Source organism: Pseudopipra pipra, chromosome 1 (genome assembly GCF_036250125.1).
Source record: "Pseudopipra pipra isolate bDixPip1 chromosome 1, bDixPip1.hap1, whole genome shotgun sequence".
In the NCBI taxonomy this organism is placed as follows: domain Eukaryota; kingdom Metazoa; phylum Chordata; class Aves; order Passeriformes; family Pipridae; genus Pseudopipra; species Pseudopipra pipra.
The window spans coordinates 36,082,868-36,104,200 of NC_087549.1; the positions used below are offsets into that span (position 1 = coordinate 36,082,868).

Sequence of the window (21,333 nt, forward strand, 5' to 3'; positions counted from 1 at the left end):
CCTAAGTTCGGAATTGTAAAGAGAAAGAAATAACAAGGCAAAATGTGTGGCTGAATTTAGGAACATAAGCAAGAAATAGCACATTGACATAAAATTAGGAAATCTGTGAGTTCAATAGCTGAAGAAGACAGTCCATTAAATAAGAAGAGAGGACCTGGAAAGCTGGAAAGAGCCTGGAAAATAAGAGTAGATAGGACATTTGCCATAAAAGAAAAATAAAAAATTTTAGTTTCTGAAGCAAATAATTTGCAGGGAATTCAAATAAAAAAAATGTAGATTCGTTATATAGAAACAGAATTCCAAGTCAGGAAAAGCAAAGAAAGAAACCCACTGCCATGGCTTCCACATTGCATGGGAGGCCAAGTATAGGGGAAACATGTCAGGATTGCACCCAGTGGAGGAGAAGCTGCCACACTGTGCAGGAGTCAGCCCAGATGGCTTGGCAGGGCTCTGCAGTGGCCAAGGTGGTGGCACCACTGAAAAGGCCTTACTGCCCCAAAAATTGCTTTTTCTGCTTCCATGGAGGTCAGGTCTCTCAGCTCCTGGTCTATTTCCCTTATTTTGAAGTCCAAGCACCTCAGGTAAGAGGTCTCCCACCAGGCTATAAAGGTACTCTATCCTGAATTTAGCAAGTAGCCATAGATATGTGTCCTATCTTACCCAATGCTAAACTTTGACTTCAACTGACCATAATGAGAAACACGTCTAGAATAAATTGAAATAGATTGAGCAGAGCAGTAAAGGCAGCTTTACTAGAAGATGAGATCTCAGTGACCTTTCTGTTTTTTTTCCCCATCTGCCGTTAGTAATAAAAAGCAGAGGTATAGTGAACATTGCATTCTGCAAAAAGAAAGTATTAATTGTTTTATTTATTATATTTATATTAAAGTATTATTTTCTTACAAAGGTAGCAAAATGTTATTGACGACTGGTTTGCAAATTCCATAAAATATTCTTTCATCCAAATTTACTATCAAAAAGAGTAAAATCATCATATGTTTTAAATTATATGTCTTTCAGATCACTCTGATTTTTTCTCCTAGGTACAAGTGGACTGTTCTTAGCTCAGCATGACTGAAAACAACAATGAATAATGGTTGGTTTTATCATGCCATTGATTATGGAGATAAGAGAAATTAGTTTATTGCTATACAGGTATTTTTATAGTTAAGTACAAGTAATTGTCATCTAATGTGCTTGATGACAAACTGGAAACTTCAGTTTACAAAAAAAATTATTACATAACAATTACTAAATAAGTAAGAGAGACATTTTGGAATCAAGTGGGAATTAAAAAAGCCCCACAACACAAATTTTGTAACTCTCTGCTTTTCCACTTGGAAGAATCACAGAAGAAGACAAGTGAAAAGAATGAATGGAATAATATATATTATACTGCAAAACGGTATTCATTCCTACATCAATTTTTTCAGACTTGTTTTGTAAACCAAAACCCACTAAATGTATCTGCAATGTAAGAGATTTGTAGAAAAGCTTAGGGAAGATTTTGAAGTAGTAGTAAAGCAAAGTGAACTGGTAGTGCTTTCATACTAGTTTCATACTAGATTAACAAATCTATTGTTTAGCACCTCAGAGACATGACATGCTGTGAGGTGCCTATGCTTATGCAGTAATGATTAGCTAGCTGGCTAACTTCCAGCCAGTAGGGTTATTAACACTACATTGTAAAGCTTCAATGTAAGGTTGATTTTCTTGTACTGTTTATTGCATGCAGAAAACTTGTATTAATCAATATAAATTATTCCCCAAACAATAAGGCATGGTGGGAGTAAGCAGGAAAGGCTGGAGAGGAGGTGTTAGTGCAAAAAGAAAGCAAAAGAATAAAGAAGGTTGCATGTTCTGCCTCTAATGAATGTTGAAAGAAAGTATTTGAAAGGCAGAAATCTGGTGGCTAAAGCAGAAGACTGACAAACTAATGGCCTGTGCTTTGTTAAGAAGCAGGATTGCAATGTAACCTGTAATTTTTTTCATTATGCTTCAAGTTTTACCTGTACAATAAGGATGCCATGTCCCTCCTATTAAAAAATTGTTAACGCATTAGGTGATTGACTGAGAAAGCTTTATATTGGGCAATATAAAAACTTCATATTGGACAACAGGAAAATTGCAGAATTTAAGATATGATATTGAAATAATATAAACATGTACAGATGAAGTCCAGAGTATAGATATCTTACTGATATTGTGCCTACCTTAGTTGTTTTTTATCCCTTAATTTCCAAGTAATATCTTCAGGCATGTACTTCCTGGACTGCTCACCATGCCATAATACTCAGTACTAAGTAGTGTCAATGCAGTATCTGAGACTATTAACTAGGTCAGGAATTGAATAAAAGCATGTAGAATTCAGATGGATTATTAATGCTTATAACCTTTGAACCAGCAAAAAAATTGTGTGTTTGAACTGATGGCTTTTCTATGGCGGAATATTGGAAATCGAAAAGACTATTCAGTTTGATGGTTTAAGTCAGAAGAACTGTGAACAGCTGCTGACTTCATGTTCACCTTTATGGACTATCAGATATTGATTTCTGGCCTCAGACAGCATACTCATAGGCTGGATGTGATATTTACCTCACAGGTGTGTTGTGGGTCAGATGTTTTCAGAGTGTTAGTTGTGCTATACAAATCACTACCTTGAATAGACAGACACAGAACCACTGACAAAAGAGATCCTGGCCTGGTTGGAAGACTCCTCAATATGTTTTGCTTTTGATTTGTTTTTATTTATGTACAGCCATGAACTCTAAAGTACTTCTGCTAATGCTTAGCACTGAGAAGGTAAATTGAGATCACAGTGCTTAGTGATAACGCAGCTTGGGTTGGGTTATGTGTTAGTGCCAGTTGAAGAAACCATTTCCATACATGCTTAGCAGTAAGCATATGAATGGAATGATTGACATCTATGTGACTACATAAAGATTTTTAAACACTTAAATAAAACAGGTACTAATCCAGAGACTTAAGCTTCACTAAGAAGTTTGCACACACTGCAGCCTTAAACAGAACAATAATTCTATCCTTGTTGAACAAAATATTTCAATATATGCTTAACTTTAAGCTGGACTCATAGACCTATGCGATCGATGGGACCTCTCATGTTCTTATGCCTGAAGCTTAGAATATACTTAATGGATTGCTAAAGTTGGGCCTGACAATAAACAAGTCTGCTGGTATCCTGAAGGTCCATCTCTTTCCCTCATACCTAAACCTTGATGGAAGTGGCTTAATCTGACATTTTACTTCTCAGTTGGAGTGGACTGGGGTGACACAACATGGCCAGCTATAGCCAGCGCTACCATCTGTTTGGGTTTTCCTAGATGTACTCTCTTCTATTGTGTGCGTTTTGGTCTAGATAGAAGATGCATAATTTTTGTAAATGCTAGGCAGAAATATGGCAGCTCTAGGGTCAGTAGCACAGTTAAGAAGACATTTAAGCATAACGGCAGATACAAACTTACAGTTTCTTGACACCAAGTCATGACTATTTAAAAATAGATCTAAACTATATAAGAGACACATAAAGGTGTCTTTGCAGAAATGCAGTCTCTTTCACTCTGTAGAGCCTTAATTGGATCAAAGTAAACTTTTCTGTAGACCATGTTTTTTACAAAGTGTTGCTGTACTTGTGTTTTGTTTCCAGTTTCCAATATTAAGGATATGAACACTTTGAAATACTTATATTTAAGCAAAAAGAGAGCAACCTTAGAAAGGTGTAACCCCCCCCCAAATATAGAGGAACAGCAGCAGTCAGAAAACAGTCCTTGAAAAGTATAATTACTCTGCTGAGCAAATAACAAAGGCTTTGTTACTGTCCCACACAGCACATCCAGTAAATGTTTTACACATCCCTAAAGCTGAATTACTAGTGAAGAGAATATCTTTGAAAATACAGAGGTTATTATGGTTTGCTTCTTTACACTTTTCATTTAATGTAGATAGCATGAGGCTGCTGTAAGAGGATGGATATAAGTGAAATAGTTTCCATGAATCTACTTTACTTTGTCATATGCATATGCAATGAAATATCAGATATGAAATGAAAAAAAATGGGAAGGAAAATAACAAAAAGAAATATAATTGAGGGAATGAACAGAGAAGAAAAGCGGATTTACATCTAGAGAAATGTAGAGAACAGAGATTTGAGAAAAGAAAATGGAATGATTAAAAACTAACCATAAAATAGTTATTAGAAATACATAAGATGAAGTCAAAGCCTAGCATAAGGAGTAAGTAAGCACAATTTCTAAAATGTGACAGATAAAAAGAGAAAAAAACTAAGAGAAAACCCAAAGGAAATTAAAAATACACATATGGTAAGAATCTAAATGAAAAGTTTAAAAATTTGTACTTAGCTATTAGCAATCATTTAAAATTTTTATCAGTTTAAAGGATTATCAACAAAGTTGTAAATTCTGATGGAATATTCTGCCTTGTTTGATACTACAATAATGAAGGGCATATATTTAAGGTGATTATGTCTCTAATTAAATGGGATTATTCCTGAGTTAAACTTCAGTTTGTCTTGGTTAGTCCTGTGATACCCTACTTGATTTATTCTACCCATAATAGATAAAAAAGGAAAGGTCAATAAAAATAAATGGAAACGTAGAATTAGTGAACACTGCAAAAAAAAGTATCAATTACTAGATATTGAAAACAGTTAACTAACAGAAAAGTTTACCATGGGGGCTAGCACATTCCCCAATAATGTGAAATGTTGAGATTTAATGAATGCCTTTCTGAAATGCATAGTTTATTTCCAAGATATGTGTCTGATGAAAAAATTGTTAGGATGTTTTCTCCATGGTAATATTGGCAACCACAACTATTGTGAAATGAAATATTCTGTTGCTGCTCTTATATGATAGCTCACTGCATTGACACACTCTTGCAATCATTTGCATGTCAGGGTAGAGTGACTGTAGGCAAGAGCTCCTGCAAAATAGCCAAGTCCCCAAAGGCTATGCTGGCACTTTTCTATTGCTAGGAAAAACCTGGATAGGACATCCCACATTTCATGTGGTGGCGAACAGCATTAGTGGTTCCTATGTCCAATAGCATGAGGAGAAACACCTCAATTTTCTCCAATCGTATTTTTTATCATTTTTATCTACTTGGAAATTGTTCAGATACTGAGAGATGAACACAAAGTTTTCCTGCCTCTGAAATGCCTAATTTGCAGATTGCTAACGTGAGGATGGGAACATATCACTACATGTTATGTTCTTCATGCTTTTCCCATGTGCTTGTTACAGAACACTGATGAATCTTTTATCTGAACTAGCAGAGTAACTCTTACACCCTTTGCTTTTAGTTGCCATGGTGTAGCTATGCCTAGCAGAGCTAGTGTTACTAGTGCTTACTGCCTGCCTGATAGTCTATTGATCAGTTTTGTTTCAGGTGCATATTACATCCAATATCCAACTCCTCCATGATTCAGATACACTGAATAACATCTGGAAGTTCATTGAATCTAAGTAAAAATGAATTTAAAATGGCAATGAGATCCTGTTATCCTTGTCTGTACTCCTCTCTCAAGAGGTTGTGGAAGTGACAACTGAAGGCCTATCCTGTGTATTAAAGTCTCTCCACATATCAAAATATTCATTTAAACAGGTGGTTTTACTAATGACCTAATTATATTTTTTTGCCTGCTTCTGATATACAACTTATCTGGTTTTCTGCCATGTTGAGAAGAATGGTCCACCTTAAAGATTAGGTATTCTTGGCATTAATCATAAAAGTAAAATTAAAACGTTAAAGCTTTTCTCCCTCCTCCTTCCCCAAATATCCCAGCAACACTGAACCCTGTATAAAGAAAAACCACAGAACTCTGTTTGGCCACTCCTGTGCTCTTGGACATGAACAGGCCTTAGTCTGTACAGCACAGATTGCTCCTCCACTAGCTTTTCTAAGGGAAGGACACAGACTCTTCTACTTGCGTTGACAGTACATAAAGAAATATTACAAATATTTATATCTTACATCATTAGACCCTTTGTAGAACAAATACATTTATACGAGTGAAGAGAAATCAGGGACAGAGAAGAAAAGATGTATCCATATGGTGTCTCCTGAAATATGATTGATTCAATCACATCTCAGAAGGGTTGCTTTATCTATATTTTGTTGAAGGTTTTATTTATAAATTAGGTCTTTTGACCTTAGTTTATGCAAGAGAAAATATCTGCAAATTAAGTGACTATAAGCTAGTCGTCCCTTTGCACTAGTGAGCCAAGGACTTAAAGATGTCTCGATCCCTTATGCATTTTCTGCTCTCCTAGTTCCTGTCTGATTTATAAATGGGAATATTTACGTACCTTCATCACCAGATACTGCCTTGAGATATCTGCTTTCTATTGTGAGGCCAGTGAGTCTTGAGGTGTGCTTTTATTTTGGTTGAAAACTTGACTGGAGCTCTTTGTTGGGTTCCAACTCTTGTCCTTTTTTCAGTGATGGTAGGCTCACCAGTGATGGTGAGAGAGCTGAAACATTTTCCCTTGGTCTGAAAACATTTAGGAACAGATCAGAAGTGCCAAACACAGAATAAAGAAGCAAAACAGTTGAAGAAAATAACACTGAGGTCCATGTGACCATCCAGAGGGACTACAGAAAGAAGCAGAGAAAAGGAAATCAGCTGCTTGCTGCAGTGAATCATACAATCAGAAGTCTTACAGGAGGTTATGAATAGTAGTTTGGAAATCAGTGTTTATGAGAAAAAATCATGGAAGTCCAAGGGAACAGAGGAAGCAGATACACCCTCTCATCTATTTTTTTTCCTGTAATAAAGTGTTGATGATATTTATAAGTCATAACAGTCACTGTGCCCTTGGTGGAAGAGAATCAGGTCACCAAATACTTCAGCAAAACAAACAAATATAAATCCATGGGCCCCAGTGGGATATACCCATGAATATTGAGGGAGCTGGCTAATGTCATTGCTAGGCCAGTCTTGTTTATCTTCAAACTTTATGAAAAAGTGCCTGAGGACTTGAGGTAGGCAAATGTCACTCCTATCTTCAAGAAGGGCAAGAGGGAGGACCCAGGGAATTACAGGCCTATTCCAATCCCCAGGGAGATGACAGAACAAATTCTGGAAACCATCTCCAGGCACATAAAGGACAGGGCAGGCATTAGGAATTAGTAGTCAGCATCGACTGGCCAAGGGAATGTCACACTTGACCCACCTGATAACTTTTCACAATGGAAAAACTGGCTCGGTAGTTGAGGCGAGGAGAGCGAATATTGTCTAGCTTCAGTAAGGCTTTTGACATTGTCTCCCATAAGATCATCATGATTAGACTGAGCACCTCTCCTATGAGGAAAGGCTGAGAGAATTGGGATTGTTAAACCTGGAGAAGAAAAGGCTCCAGGGGGATGTTGCGGCCTTTCAGGACCTTGAAGAAGACTACAGGAGAGCTGGAGAGGGACTTTGTACAAGGCCATGTAGTTATAGAATAATGAGAAACGGCCTTAAACTGAAGGAGAGTGGGTTTAGCTTGGATATGAGGAAGAAATTAGGGTGCTGAAACACTGGAACAGGTTGGCCAGCGTAGTTTTGGATGCCCCATACCTGGAAGTGTTCAAGGCCAAGTTGGGCACTTTGAGCAACCTGGTCTAGTGAAAGGTGACCCTGTCCACAGCAGAGGTGGGTACTAGATGATCATTCCAACCCGAACCACTCTATTATTCTATGATCAGAGATAAACTGATGAATTATAGGATGGGTGAGCAATGATGTGGACTGAAAACTTGCTGAACATCTGGATCCAGAGGACTTAATCAGTAGGATGAAGTTTATTGGAGGCCAGTAAGCAGTGGTGTACCCTAGATGTCAATACTGGGTCAAATCCTGTTCAATACCTTCATTAATGATCTGGGTGATGGGACTGAGTGGGTCCACTTTTAGCAGGCTCACTGATGGCACAAAAGTTGAAAAAGTAGCTGACATACAAGACGGTCATGTTGCCATCCGGAGGGACCTCAACAGGCTGGAGAAGTGGAACGACATAAACATCACGCAATTCAAAAGAAAACTTCAAAGTCCTACACCTGGGGAGGAACAATCCCAGCTACCAGCACATGCTAGAACCCACTGATTTGTAAAAGAGTTTTGCAGAAAAGACCATGGAGGTCCTGGTGGACACCAAGTTGAACGTGAGCCAGTCATGTAACCATGCAGAAAAATGTGCAGCAAACATGGCTAATGGTGTCCTGGGTTACATTAGGAGATGTGTTGTCAGGGGATATGATTCCTCTGTGAAATCATCTTCATGAGGATTAAAACAGCAACAGAGATGTTTTGTTGTTGACTCAGTTTTGAGGAATTTGTTTTGATTGTGCATGTGACACCACTGAAGATTTTTCAGTAAACTGAAGGAGGCAAAGGGAACACGAGTAGTTTTAACTACTGCAGCAGTATTACACAGAAGCTTAAGTAGGAACCCCACATGTCACTAGTTTCTGTTAATTTTAGAGGTTTGTTTTGTGTTGGATTCCAGCTCTCTCTCAGGTTTCTGGCTTGTGAAGTTATGTGAAGTTAACAGGTCCGGATCCTTTTCAGTCTACTCCTCTGCTTGTCAGATGCTGCACTTGAACACCTTTGCCCTGCGGAATCAACCGCCCTCAGAGGAGGGTGGTGATACCTGTAGGCCTCCCCAGGTAAGGGATATGCATCCCCTCTACACTAGAGACTAACTCTCTCTCCTCTTCCTGTGGGCTGGGCTATCTCAATTTCAGATTATCACCCTGTAATTCCTCTCACTTCTTGCAGATGGTGAGCATCTCTCCTTCCCCTTTCCAATCATCATTTGGCCATGCCACAGCACACATTGTTAGTTCTCTTTAATCTTTCCCTATAATTAAATGAAAAACCAATTTAAAAGGAGCTGTAATAAAATCTCTTCTCCTGAAATTAAATATAAAAATAGTTGCTTCTTTTTATGTATTGTAAGCGATTAATAGGGAATGGGGCCATTTCAGTAAGGACTTCAAACAAATGTTCCTTCATGCAGTGGTGCCGTTGCTGCTGGGGAGGAAGGGATATGTTGTGCCTGCTGACACTGGGTTTTCTCTTTCATGGCCATTTTTCATACCTGCAAAGCAGTTTGTGGACTCTTTAAGCAGAGAAGTGGGGGGAGGAGGGAGAGAGGGTTGATAGGTCTACATTAGCTCATTAAAAACTAAAAAACCATTTCTATTTTACATAATTTAACATGGTAAACTATTAAAAAAAAATAAGGTGAAAACTGCAACCCCTAGGCATGCGTTTAAAACATCCTCATTTAGATGCTAATTTTGATTCCTAGTGTATGGCTGGTTAAAAAAAAAAGCCATTAACAAAGGGGCAGATTACTTAAAAGGCATTATTAGGCAAATATGTATGAGTTTTCTGATACCAAGTGGCCCTTTTATGACTGAATACAGCTGCTAAGTAGAGTGACATGGAGATATTTGTTTTAAAAGGAAAGAAAAAACGACTGTATTTAAAAAAATACAAACCAAAAAACAATAATTATATAGAGTGTAAATCACACAGGTAAAAAAATATGCTTTAAAAGGCATGTAATACTTTCTCCATTAAATATTTAGCAAATGTGTGGCTCTGCAGGTGATGTATGTTGCCAGCTGAATTCTAGGATGTACCTAACATTTATGTAATAGTGAAACAAATGTTAAAATGTTGCTATTTAATTCTAATCATATATCCTGTTTTGTGTGTTAGTAAAATAGCATTGACAGAAGACTGAAATGAGGAAAATAGCAGGCAACAGAGGAGGAAAGTGCATGCTTTCCAGCTGAGACTGAACTCATGACTGGCAAAAATCAGGTTATAATGACATTAAAATGAAAACTGTTCAGACAGAAAAGATATAAGTAAATGTACTGTGCTGTATAAATTAAATGAGTAATAGAGGATGGGCAGATGGTTGCTTAACTGCATCACAGTAAAAGAACAGTGAATAGGTCTTCACTGAGAGCTCTTTTTCTGAACCTGAATAAAATTTTCCTTAACAGAAGAAAGGCTAAGGGAATTTCTAACCCTGAGAAGAAGAAATGACTTGAAAAGCAGACCTAATTTTGACTCTCTCTTGGTTGTCAGGATATTTGAATAATTTCTGTGTTCTCTGTAAATTATCCAGTTAAGAATCAGGAGCCTGAGCCAGAAAGAGCTGATCATTCAGATCTTTGCAGCCCCCTGCAGCCCCAGAAAAGGCGTTTCTGCTCTAGAGAGTCCATGGTGTTCACAAGCCCTTCTCTTGGCAAACAGAGGGCAGTTTGGATTTGTTTGATTAACATGTTTAGACTAGATAATAAAACATGGATTAGAAATGAAAGCAGCTCTGTCCCTTCCTCTCTCTCTCAAATCTTTCCTTTTACATGCAACATTAAAACTTGCTAAAGTAGATTCTCCTTACACCACAGTTCAAGGAGTTAGACCATTGTAAAACTGGTGTAGAGAACTCAATTCACCAGCACACCTTGTTAGCTGAAGTAAGAGAGAGAGAAAATTAATTGTTTGTTATTATAATGGGGTATTACATGAGCATAAAGAAGAACAGGATATCTGTCTTCATGTGTTAGTTGAACTTTTATATTTCCCTGTATTAATAAAAATGTTGGAAGAAAAATATGAGGATTTAGCGACTCATGTTGCAGTTCCTTAAAATGCACCAAGGTGATCAACATCAGTACAGCTACACACATCATCCTATTTAAATTGTTTTATTGTTGTCCAAGATCCTAAGTAAACAGTTAAATGGAGACTGACCATGGAAGTCTTATCTGAACTTAGTCCCAAAATACCTATATGACTCAAAACAACCATTTTATTGTTTTGTACTTGATATTTTTAGAGCTTAGCACCATTGGGTATCTCTGAATTATTACATGTGCTTACTTCTGTGTTCATTTCATTATTTTACAATAAAGCAAAATAAATTGATATTTCAAGAAAAGCAAAAGTAGACTGGCCTAAACAAAGGATAATTCATAATTATTCATCCTAATAATGCTGCTTTGAGTATTTGCTAAATGACATTGAAAAGAGGGTTAACAGCAAATGTAATGCATTTTCCAAACACAACTGTAATGTGGAAGTGGAAATTATTTGGCAATATCCCATACAGCTGAATCCTGGCATGAGGTGGAGTTGAGGTGAGGATGGAAGAGCTTATGCCACTGTTTTAAGTGCAGGTGTATATTAGTTTTCTGTTGCCAGTCAATTAATTGCCAGGTAGCTTGTTTTTTTGGCTATATTGTAAGTGATGGTGATTTATTCCCAGAGAAGTTTATAGAAGAAATGTCTATTCTACCTCTCATAGGTGCTAATTATTCCAAGGTAATCAATTATAGTGCAGAGGAATCCTTATGAAACTAGGGATGTTCTGCTTCAGGTATTTATTAAACCCGAAAGAGCTATTTGAAGTGTACTGTTATGGAAGTAGAAAGACAGTGTGTTTTGTCTACCAAAATGAGTGAATGAATAGCCTCTATGCACTACTCCGGGCAAATGCAGGATGTGAGACTTGAAAAGTGAAAGATGGTAAGTGAATATAACCTGTGGAATATAGAACAAAAGTGAAAACCACAGTTTACTGAAGAAGAATTGGTGAAGTGTGTAATAGGTGAACAAACAAGATAACAAGAACTAAGCTAGGTGTGTGAAAAGAAGAGAGATTTAACTTTAAATGGAGGAAATTCTGACTTTGTTTTCCATTGTGATGCCTAAAGAGAAATGAGTAAGGGGCTGTAACTCTTTCTTGTATTTCTGTGAAGCTACTTCTGACAACCCACTGTTTGGGAATGGGTAATCACTGTTTCAGACAGTCACACAATCACAATGTTGAGTGCAGATGAGGGTTTGATACTGCAATTTAAAGAAGGATGGCCATTTGGTAATTAAATATTCCATGCAAATTTCTTCAAGTCTTTGGTTTTAGAGCACTCTTCAGATAGGGACAGACTAAAGTAAAATTAGGTAAGTTTGTGTTTGGTGTGAATCTTTAAAGAAAATCCTGAATTCACGACTGCTGCAGATGGGTGGCTTATTTGGCCTCTGCATTTTACCTGAGAGCTAGAGAAAAACATCACACATCAAATGAAAGATGCTAAGTATATGATGTTTTAAGAATTCTGTGAAGGAGTCACAGTAGCATGTACTTGCAATCCTAGCCACCACCACTCATAATATTAGTTAAAATAGTTAAAATGGCAGATTGAAAAGGCATTGTTCTCTCTTTTTATTCCCCTTCCCCCCCCTCCCCCCCCTCCCCCCCCCCCCCATTGCTCTTTGTTTTCACTGCCGCAGGACAATGGGAGGGTTCTGGGAAAAGCCAAGCATCAAGCTTATCTCTTACAGGTCCTTCTTTCCTAACAAGTGAATTGGATGCGATTGTTGTGATTTCATAACCTGCAGCATGTAGTTTAGAAGGTGAGATGGGTATTTGGGGGTCGTTCTTTTGTTTATCTTTTTCTTAGAGGTTTTTGTTTTGGAGTGCTTTTTAAATAGATATTATTTCGCTATACATTTTGTTCAGCTAGGGTCTCTTTTATTTCCTGGTTGGTGTGACATTACCAAACAAAACCCAGTCCTCTAGGGCATGGGGAAAAAAAGTATATTTTCTATGCTTGAGGTCTGAGTGATGAGGGTGAAAGAAGCAACAACTTGGCTGAGGCACCACTAGATAAAACTGAATTAAACAAGAAGAGTGAAAACTGAGTTTTATCAAAGCTGCCATTTCTAGCATGTGTTTACTTCACCAGTTTACAGTTAAATATTTAAAAATTCTGCTTCCTTTCAGACTGCAATTTTTATTTTAACTCTGAAGCAAGGGGCAAGTCCTGGACAGGAGGTCATTAATTTTCCCGTTCAGTCACCACCTCCTTAGAGCCACTAGAGTTAATAGGGCTGCATATTAATCAGGGCCTTGAGTCCTCTTTGTAGGAGAAAGGCAGGAAGGAGGGGGTCTCTGAATTTACTCCATTAACTTTAGGTGACAAATAAAGGCTGTTCTTCCCGCTGGGCTGTCACTTAGGACACCTGGTTACAGCTGCACAGCTGATACGTTGTATTTTTATGTGATGGTAAAGATGAGCAGGGTTAAGGCAGGAGGCACTCCTCACAGTGCAGAGCTGAACACAATGAATATGTTCCTCACCCGGAACCAGTTTGAAAATGTCATTTATCTGTGTTGTGCAATAAACTGCTCTCACATGGGCATCTCAGAAGCACCTCTGTTCTTGAAACAAAGGGTGTTTTTCAAGTGTGGATGATTTAGATTTCCAAATCCCTATAACGGTCACAGACATTCATCCACTGTCCTCCAAAGGTCAAAACAGCATTTAAAACTAAAGGATGAAAGTAAACTGCCACAGAGGCCTGTGACAGGACTGTGAGGGTCCTTGGAGACGTCCCTTGAGAGGCTGTTGCCATCACTTCCCCAACCATGATGCACCAGTCCTATGTGGCTGCACAGTGAGCAGGAGCAAAGCAATAGTTTTTCCTTGGTTTGGTCCTTTTGCATTTGACTCACTCACCCACTGTCCTGATAGAGGCACATGTGCAAGTAGAAATGAGAGGTGAAAGGCATGGTTTGGGAAATCATGCCTGCAGAGAGCTGACTGCTACCTCCCCACACTTTCCTTGCTTCAGAGATCCAAATATTAAACTGGCTATTGAAGTGATGTCTTTCGTTTCTCATGTCAAAGGGTCTCAATTTTTTCATACTGGAGAGAATGAAAGCAATGGCACATAGCTGAGCTGGGGAATGTGCATTGTACTCCACCACTACTTTAAGAAAGCAGATAGTTAGTAACTACCCAAAATAAGGCTGCTGGCATAGATAGTCATAACACAAACAACCTGATTGAAAAAGCTAATGTTATGTTTAATTTTAAATACATGTATAATGCTACCCACTTCAGTCCCAACTGTAGTGAGTGGTGCTACTTGTGCTGAGGTCAGGTAAAACTTAATTGGGACTACTCTTATAGGAGAGACAAACCTTTAATTAGGAAAAAGACAGACATTTTCATAGTGTCCTTACTTAAGTGCAAGACAAAATCCTTTTACATTACTGATTTATTTACATTTAATTCTTTTTCCTCAATAGTTACCTGAAGGGAAAATTAAAATACTCTCACTTTGGAAACCGAAAGTCACATTGTTAATATATTAATAAAAGTATGATTTACGGTGCTACTAACAATAACATAATAATAATTTCCCTGTTTTCTATTTTGCAACTTCTCAGAAATTTCTAAGATTTTCATTTTTTTAATGAAGATATAATTTTCAAATCAATTTTATGCAGAGTTAGGTACCTCTAATTTTTCTTACTGCTCCCTAAAATTGAAGAGAAAAGCATGTCAGCTTTCAGAGATGTAGTGGGATAAAAAGATACCATCTTCATCTTCTTTAATAGCTTTTCAAGATTGGCTGGCATGTTTTGACTGAACTGGAATGGGGCAACTTTTCTTCGTGCTGTGAAATCTCATTAAATGGGTTTCATTGTGATTGTTACATAGAATAAGTCTTCATATTTCTAATGATTTATTTGCCTGTGATACATTTCAAGTAGAAAACGAATGTTTCATATCAACAGAGGTTGAGGTTGTATTGCTTGAAAAATCCTGTATTGTTCTTAGATCCTCATGAGAATTTATCTATGTGCATTTTCATCCATATGCATTTGATTTGTTCTAATGTAACTTGGTAAATCTATATATCTAAAACATTGGTGGTTCCTAAATCCAAGCTCCCTAAGGTAACTTGAAATCCAGTTGACTCAAAGGATGAAGCAAGAGATATTTATTTAAGTACAATGAAACTGCTTTCATTTGTGTATTAGTTTACACTTTGCATTAGAGACTTTAAAATATATTTAACTGGAGTGTTCTTTCAATAAAGTTCACATTTCTTGTATTTGTGAGAATCAACCTTTTATTCCACCAAAAAATTATGTCCATTTTTTTTTAAATTTCTGCTTTCAGTTTATTTCCTGGGAATTTGCAACAATTTTTTTTTTTTTTATAAAGGCAACGAAATGAGGTTCTTACTGGCATTGTTTCTTTCTCATCCCTGGATGATAAATTCAAGCAGGTAGAGGATGCTAACCTGTTAATAATACCTCTGGTTATTGCTACATAGATAGGCTGGTGGATGAAAAGGATTTGCAAATGGTGAGAGTTGAGCCAAAACTGAGACTGCCACTTGTCATGCTGACTGTTTCCATATGCTCTCCCATTTCTCTGCCTTTATCTAGTTGTTGTCTGCTGGCTTACTCTGCAAGATTTTTTGGACGGAGATGTTTTTACTGTTGAAAGGGGAAGGATCTGTTTTTGTGGGAGCCTAGGCACTGCCTCAGTCCAAATGTATGGCAATAATGAAAAGAGTATAAAGCTTTGACTAGGTTTTTTAGCATCAAAACAATGGAAAATGTGAATATTAATAATTCTAATTCAATAATTTTTATATTTAGGCAGTTTCAAAATCTACTTTTACTGAATAGTTTTAGTTTTGCTCAGATACATGCTCCCAATTAAAGAGAAGGTCTCCTGCTGTTGGTAAAGCTTTGAAGCTTTTTTTAAAGTTAAATCTGTTACTTCTTTTTGAAATGATTTCTCATAATTAAGGCTGTGAGTGGCCATAATGTATCAGGACAACAGCTAATTCTGTTGTGCTTTAGAAAAGAGGGTGTCTGATATTTTCTGGGTTTTTTCTTCTTTTCTCTTAACTTTCCTATCTCCTTTCATTGGGAGTCCTCAATGAAAAAAAATCAGTACTTTGAGCTAGTGGAGAGTTAACAACCAGCAGTATTGTTTGAATGGCTCTATATTTAGTTGCAGATGGGTTTTGAATGTATTTCAGAGCTGGGGTTCAAGTGAATCCTTTTCCCATGATCTCCCATAGCTCCATGGCCTGAACTCTGCCATTGAATTCCTTTTCCACTGCTTTCAATGTTTTAATTTTGCTGAAACAGTCTGATGTGTTAGCTGGACCTGATGGCAACATGCAGTCTGACCTAACAGGCACGAGACCATCAGGACCAGTTGTTGACTATCTGTAAGTATAGATCAGATGGATTTCTAGAAACAGAAGTGGGTAGTAACTCTGATCCTGATGGGAACTGTATCTGGGTAGTCAGACTTTCAGTTCTGAGACATGATAAAAACGTGTTTTAAATAAGCTGCATTACCACCCACAATTGATGTATAAGGGGTGGAAAGGGACGTACATAAGAAGTTGGAAATGAACATGCGTGAGAAGTTTGCAATAGAAAGGTACTTCAGCAGCCAGGAGATGAAGTAGTTCAAGTGTCTTACTGAGATGTGAATCCCCTAAGGCAAATGTTTTTTGACCTGAATACTTACTTTCTGTGGCTGACTGACATGCCATGGAGTGAGTATTTCTCCAACCCACAAGGCAGAGTCACTGTTTGATAGAACAGGGAAAGAAAATATGGTGAGATATGGAAGTGATCAGGAATTAGAAAGGATATGTGTAGAATTTTAAGTATTTTTTTGTCTTAGTGAAAGGAAAAATTGGTACATGGTGGAGTGGGGCCAGTGAAGTCACAGGAGAGAAATAGCAGTAAACTTTCTAAGCTCTTACCCCCATTTTATGCAAGTAAGATATCACTTTGATTTCTTGTTCATTTTTTTGGACAAAAAGTTATGAAAACTGACTTGACTGCAGTGAACAAAATCCCAATACCTTGGAGGAGGAAGTTCTTTCAAACACTAGGATCCCATGATATCAAGGGAAAGTAGCAGGAGCACAAAGAGGAGGGTTTGAGGCAGGTGTAATTGCTTCTCTGTGTATAGATGTGAGGGAGTACCAGTGACATGGCTACAGCCTCCTTAATCCCCTCTTCCCCTTGAATCTACACCCTAAAGGGTTAATAGCATCTTGTCTTTAATTTATAATGGTGAGAGAAAGAGAGTTAGAGGATGAGGGAAATGTGCTTTAGTAGCTGACCAGTGTTTGCTCTTCAATTCCACCATTCAGTGGCGAACTTCACTGGAGAACCACAGGAAAAAAGCTAGAGGGAGAGAGCAAAAGAGGGGAGGAAGAGACTTAAAGAAGAAAGAGAAATGATGGAAGAGGAGGAGGAGAAAAGCAAGTGGAAACAAGTCAGTAAGGAATGGTCAGAGGGACTATTATGGTGTCTGTCCCAGCAGCAATGGGTCTGGGGCAAAAGGAGCACGGTATTCTGTTAGGGCTTGATCCTGTTACAGCAGCACTTCACGAACAACCTTTCAGCTTGGCTATATGAATGCCTAAAGCACTACTTTAACTTTACAGATCCACAAAATGTATAAATCCCAATCCAACAAAACATTTGCTCATATGTTTAGTTCTAATGGCATAAGCACTCCCAGCTGCTGTGACTAATAACATTCTAAGTGTCTGAGTTATCCCAAAAATGTGGAAAATGATTTGCTATTTATCAATGATATTTGTGTCATTTTTTTATTGAACAGTTTTGTGATTTAAAAATGTATATGAATGGACTTTTCTAACACAAATTTTTTTTAATTGGGCAAACTAAAAGATTTTTCAAAAATTTATTTTGGAACAAAGTTTTCAACATTTTTTCTGGTTCTTGCCCAGTTCTTTCTCCTTCCTTTCCCACACTACTTATCTTATAGCAACTTGGTTACTCTGGTATAAATTCATGAAACACTTTCAACCTCAGTAACTTTTTTTTAGAAAAGGCTATAACGTTTTTTTAAAAATGAGTTTAAGTTCTGAATAAATGTTTAAGAATTGAATTTAAGGCAAAAAAGAGCATCTAATGGTGTGGAATAAAGTCAGTACAGGGAGATCAACAGAGATGTGGCAGTTTATCTCCAGTGGATGCTAATAAAATGCTTCTGCTGCCCTGTACCAGTGGACAGACAGCATGTGGGACAAATAATTCATAGATATTGCAATTTAAAATGTTCTGGAGAGTTCTAAAATTCTTTTCAGTTCCATCTTCTACATTCCTGTGCCTTGTAAGGTCAGTATTTTTTAATTGTGTATTAGAAGTCTATCTTTGGAGGGTTAGGAGGGAATGAAAGCAGCAGCTGAGACATATTAAAGACCTTTAGAAGTACCTATTTTACAAGCATCAAATGTGTCAGTTTTAGGGTCTGAGATCATGGATAATAACCTTGGGCTAGAAATGGAGAGTCTTGTAGCAGTGGAAAATGTAAGCCTCTCTGTTTTAACTTCAAGGAGTCTCATGGTTCATAAGAAAACATACTCTTAAACCCTTTACAGACTTCAAGTTGTTTGTGCTGAGCTTTGGGACAGTGTGATTCCTGTGATGAAACTCCTTGTTTGGAAAAGAGTACCATTTTTAATCGTGCCTATTCAATTCTCCCTAAAGGTTTGGATGGGACTGAGTAGTCCTGGACATAGATAGATTAGCAGGCAGAGTGAAGTAGAGACATGATTAATGCAGCTGCATTAAAAGATGCATGATAAATGCAATTTATCACATCACATATGTGCTCTATAATTTAATATTAAATAATAGAAGGAACGTTGTTGCCAAACAATAGGAGCGTGGATTAGGGAGAGGGTGATTGAGGGGTTAGAGTTAGGAGTGATATATTCATTGATAAGAGTGTAAAGGATTATAATTGTAAAGGGGCTACTGGGTAATGCAGAGTAATCAAATATTGCTTCTTGTATTAAAGTGATTTATTGCTCTTTCCTGAAATTAAAGCTGCTCAAGGCATTTTATGCTTAGGAAACAATTTTTGGAAAGTACTTATCCAGTTTTAAGGAGTAAAATCATGTAGGGATGAATAACCCTACTCTACATATTTGTTCATACTCCTATTATGTCCCCCAATTTCACATGGGAAAGTAATAAAATAACAAGAGAATTACATTATAGTGCCTAAGCCTTTCCTCTACTTAAGTAATAAAATACTGGAACATGGATTTGTGGGATGTTACTGAAAATAGGTAGCAACTTCAAAGTTGTCATTTTTTGACCAGACAGTTACCTATCTAAGAGAGCTGTATTTAATTGTCTCTCATGTAACTAGATGCAACTGTTTTACCTTGTTAGAAGAATAATTCAAACTCTGCTTTGGTGTTCTTTTGTTCATATTGTTAGACTTTCTAGTGAAAGTCAGGGCATATATTCCTGTTTTGATTAAGAAGTGAATGCTTTATTTAATTCAGAGTACAGCCTCCTGCCACTGTGTTGGGATCTTGAAAGCATAACATAATGATCTTTAGTAGCATTATAAAAGAATGATAATATGCCCTATTGCACCTTCTTTTTTATTGAGAAAACTTTCTTCTGCAGGGCAAACACCAAGTAGATGGAATCCCACAGACTTCCTGGGCAAGGTCCGGTGGTTATTCTCCTCCCTTTAGGGCAGGGCACGGAGTCACCAGCTCTCAGACCACTAGTTCTGAAAAGCATCTCTCAGGCAGTTGTGCGCCAGCCCCTCTCCCTGTCACAGCCTGGGAGAGTAGCTTCTGTGAGAGTCAGGATGCAGAAGTGTGGTGGCACAGCGCAGAGCAGGGCTGAGAGGGGGATGGGTTTTCTGAAAGAGAAATGCTGTCCACAGACAGCTGCTGGACAGCTCTGGTGTGAGGAGTCCAGTGCAGGAGGAAGAGAGTTTGGTAGAGTCTCTTACAGTTAATCTCCTTTGTCCACTGGAAAGCAGAGACTAGATGTTACACCAGATGTATTGTTCTGTTGTTTTATCACTTCCAGACAATAATTTACTCTGAGATTTTTGTTGCTTTCTGAGACATGCAAACACCAGTAGGATGAGATTTTCATTTGGATACACAGGGAAAGACTCGTTTGATGCAAGAAGGGAGAGTTGCTTTGATTTTCACTGTTCACAGTGAATGATACAATATCTCAGGAAAGGAAATTTCCACTGTATGCTTTTGACATTTGCATAGGAATCCACAGGGTACTTTAGAATCCAGGCACTCAAAACTCCAAATGTGGCAGTTACAACCAAATTGGTAACAGGGAGAGCAGTAACAACCAAACACTGCAGAAAAATGTGGATTGTGCCTGAACCTGTACTTAGACTCTGATTTAGCCATAGCTGAGAGTCTTGGATATGCTCCTGCTCCTTGGGCTGGCTCTTTATTGAGAAAAGTAAGTGCTGAGAAAATTTTAACCATGTAGGTTCCTATAGAAGGAGCCTAGTAAGGAATGCAAGTAAGTGAAAAAATCCCTTTGCAACACACTTCACAAAGTTTAAAGTGATGAAGAAAAGTCTTGGTAGCCTTGTTTTATCAGATTCAATGTTAGACTTCTCCAGGTTCTGCATCTTCTTTCATTTCCAGGGCTCTTATTCAGGATTTGGGTGCATGCCATCAGTTCTGGAGGGAGAAGAAACCTGGTCAGTCCCACAAAGTACTGTGATGATCTTCTCCTAGGGAGCTGTCCTTATGCTCCCCTTTCTCTGAGCTGCTCTCTCAGCCTTGAGGCAAGATTTGGTCCCATCTGTCCTTCCTGATGCATGTATCTACTTCTTCAACCATGCCTTGGTAATCGCTCCTTTCGCCTTCTGTAAGAAAATCCATGTTTACAAAATGTTTATGGGAGTAGGGAGACAGCTTGCAATGTATGTTTGGTCTTTTCGTTACCTATTGCTCAGAAATATTTATAGAATATTGTGGTATGACCAAGTTTGATTTAACATGAACCTGAGTCTTATTACTATCTTATTTTAAAAATCATATGTGTAGAATTGCCATTGTACCAACCACAATACTCAAGTGGTACTGGATAAGCACAAGCAAGCACAGGCACAGTGCATAAATGTAGTGAACCTTAACAGGAACATCTTCGAAACCAGTATATCAGAATCCAGCTATTTTCTTAGGAATGTTTTTGCATGATATTAACCTTTAATACACATCATTCTTTCTATAGGTTACAGGCAAGGAAGATTCCACAGGAGTGAAGAGGCAATGTTACTCCCTGGCAGAGGTAATGCTCGTGCTTAAAGATTACTTAGAAATATATATTCAGTGCTTAGAAATAAGATCATTCTAACATTAGTATCTGAAATTATGGCTCCATCTATTAAAATGCCTTTGAGGAGGTATGCCACCATTTCATATGACAATGCAAGAAAAAAATATTGCTACTTGATTTCAGGAAATGTTTAAAAAGACAATCAGAAATAATAAAAACCCCCACCATTTCTTTTGGTAATGCAGTATGATATAAAAGTTACAAATATCAGCTTATTTCATTGAGCATTTCAGGAAGTTATAGCTCAGCTGATAGTCTAGGGTGGAAAATAAATACAAAATATTAA

At 37.7% G+C, this 21,333-nt stretch overlaps 1 long non-coding RNA gene across 1 annotated transcript in view; it reads left to right on the forward strand.

The window, feature by feature from the left end:
- The window catches only part of LOC135412942 (uncharacterized), an 87,699-nt gene that overhangs the window by 65,195 nt on the left and 1,171 nt on the right, over positions 1-21,333 (forward strand). Inside the window, exon 3 of the long non-coding RNA XR_010430040.1 lies at positions 20,943-20,999. This is a non-coding gene — a long non-coding RNA (uncharacterized LOC135412942). The remainder of the gene's footprint in view (positions 1-20,942; positions 21,000-21,333) is intronic.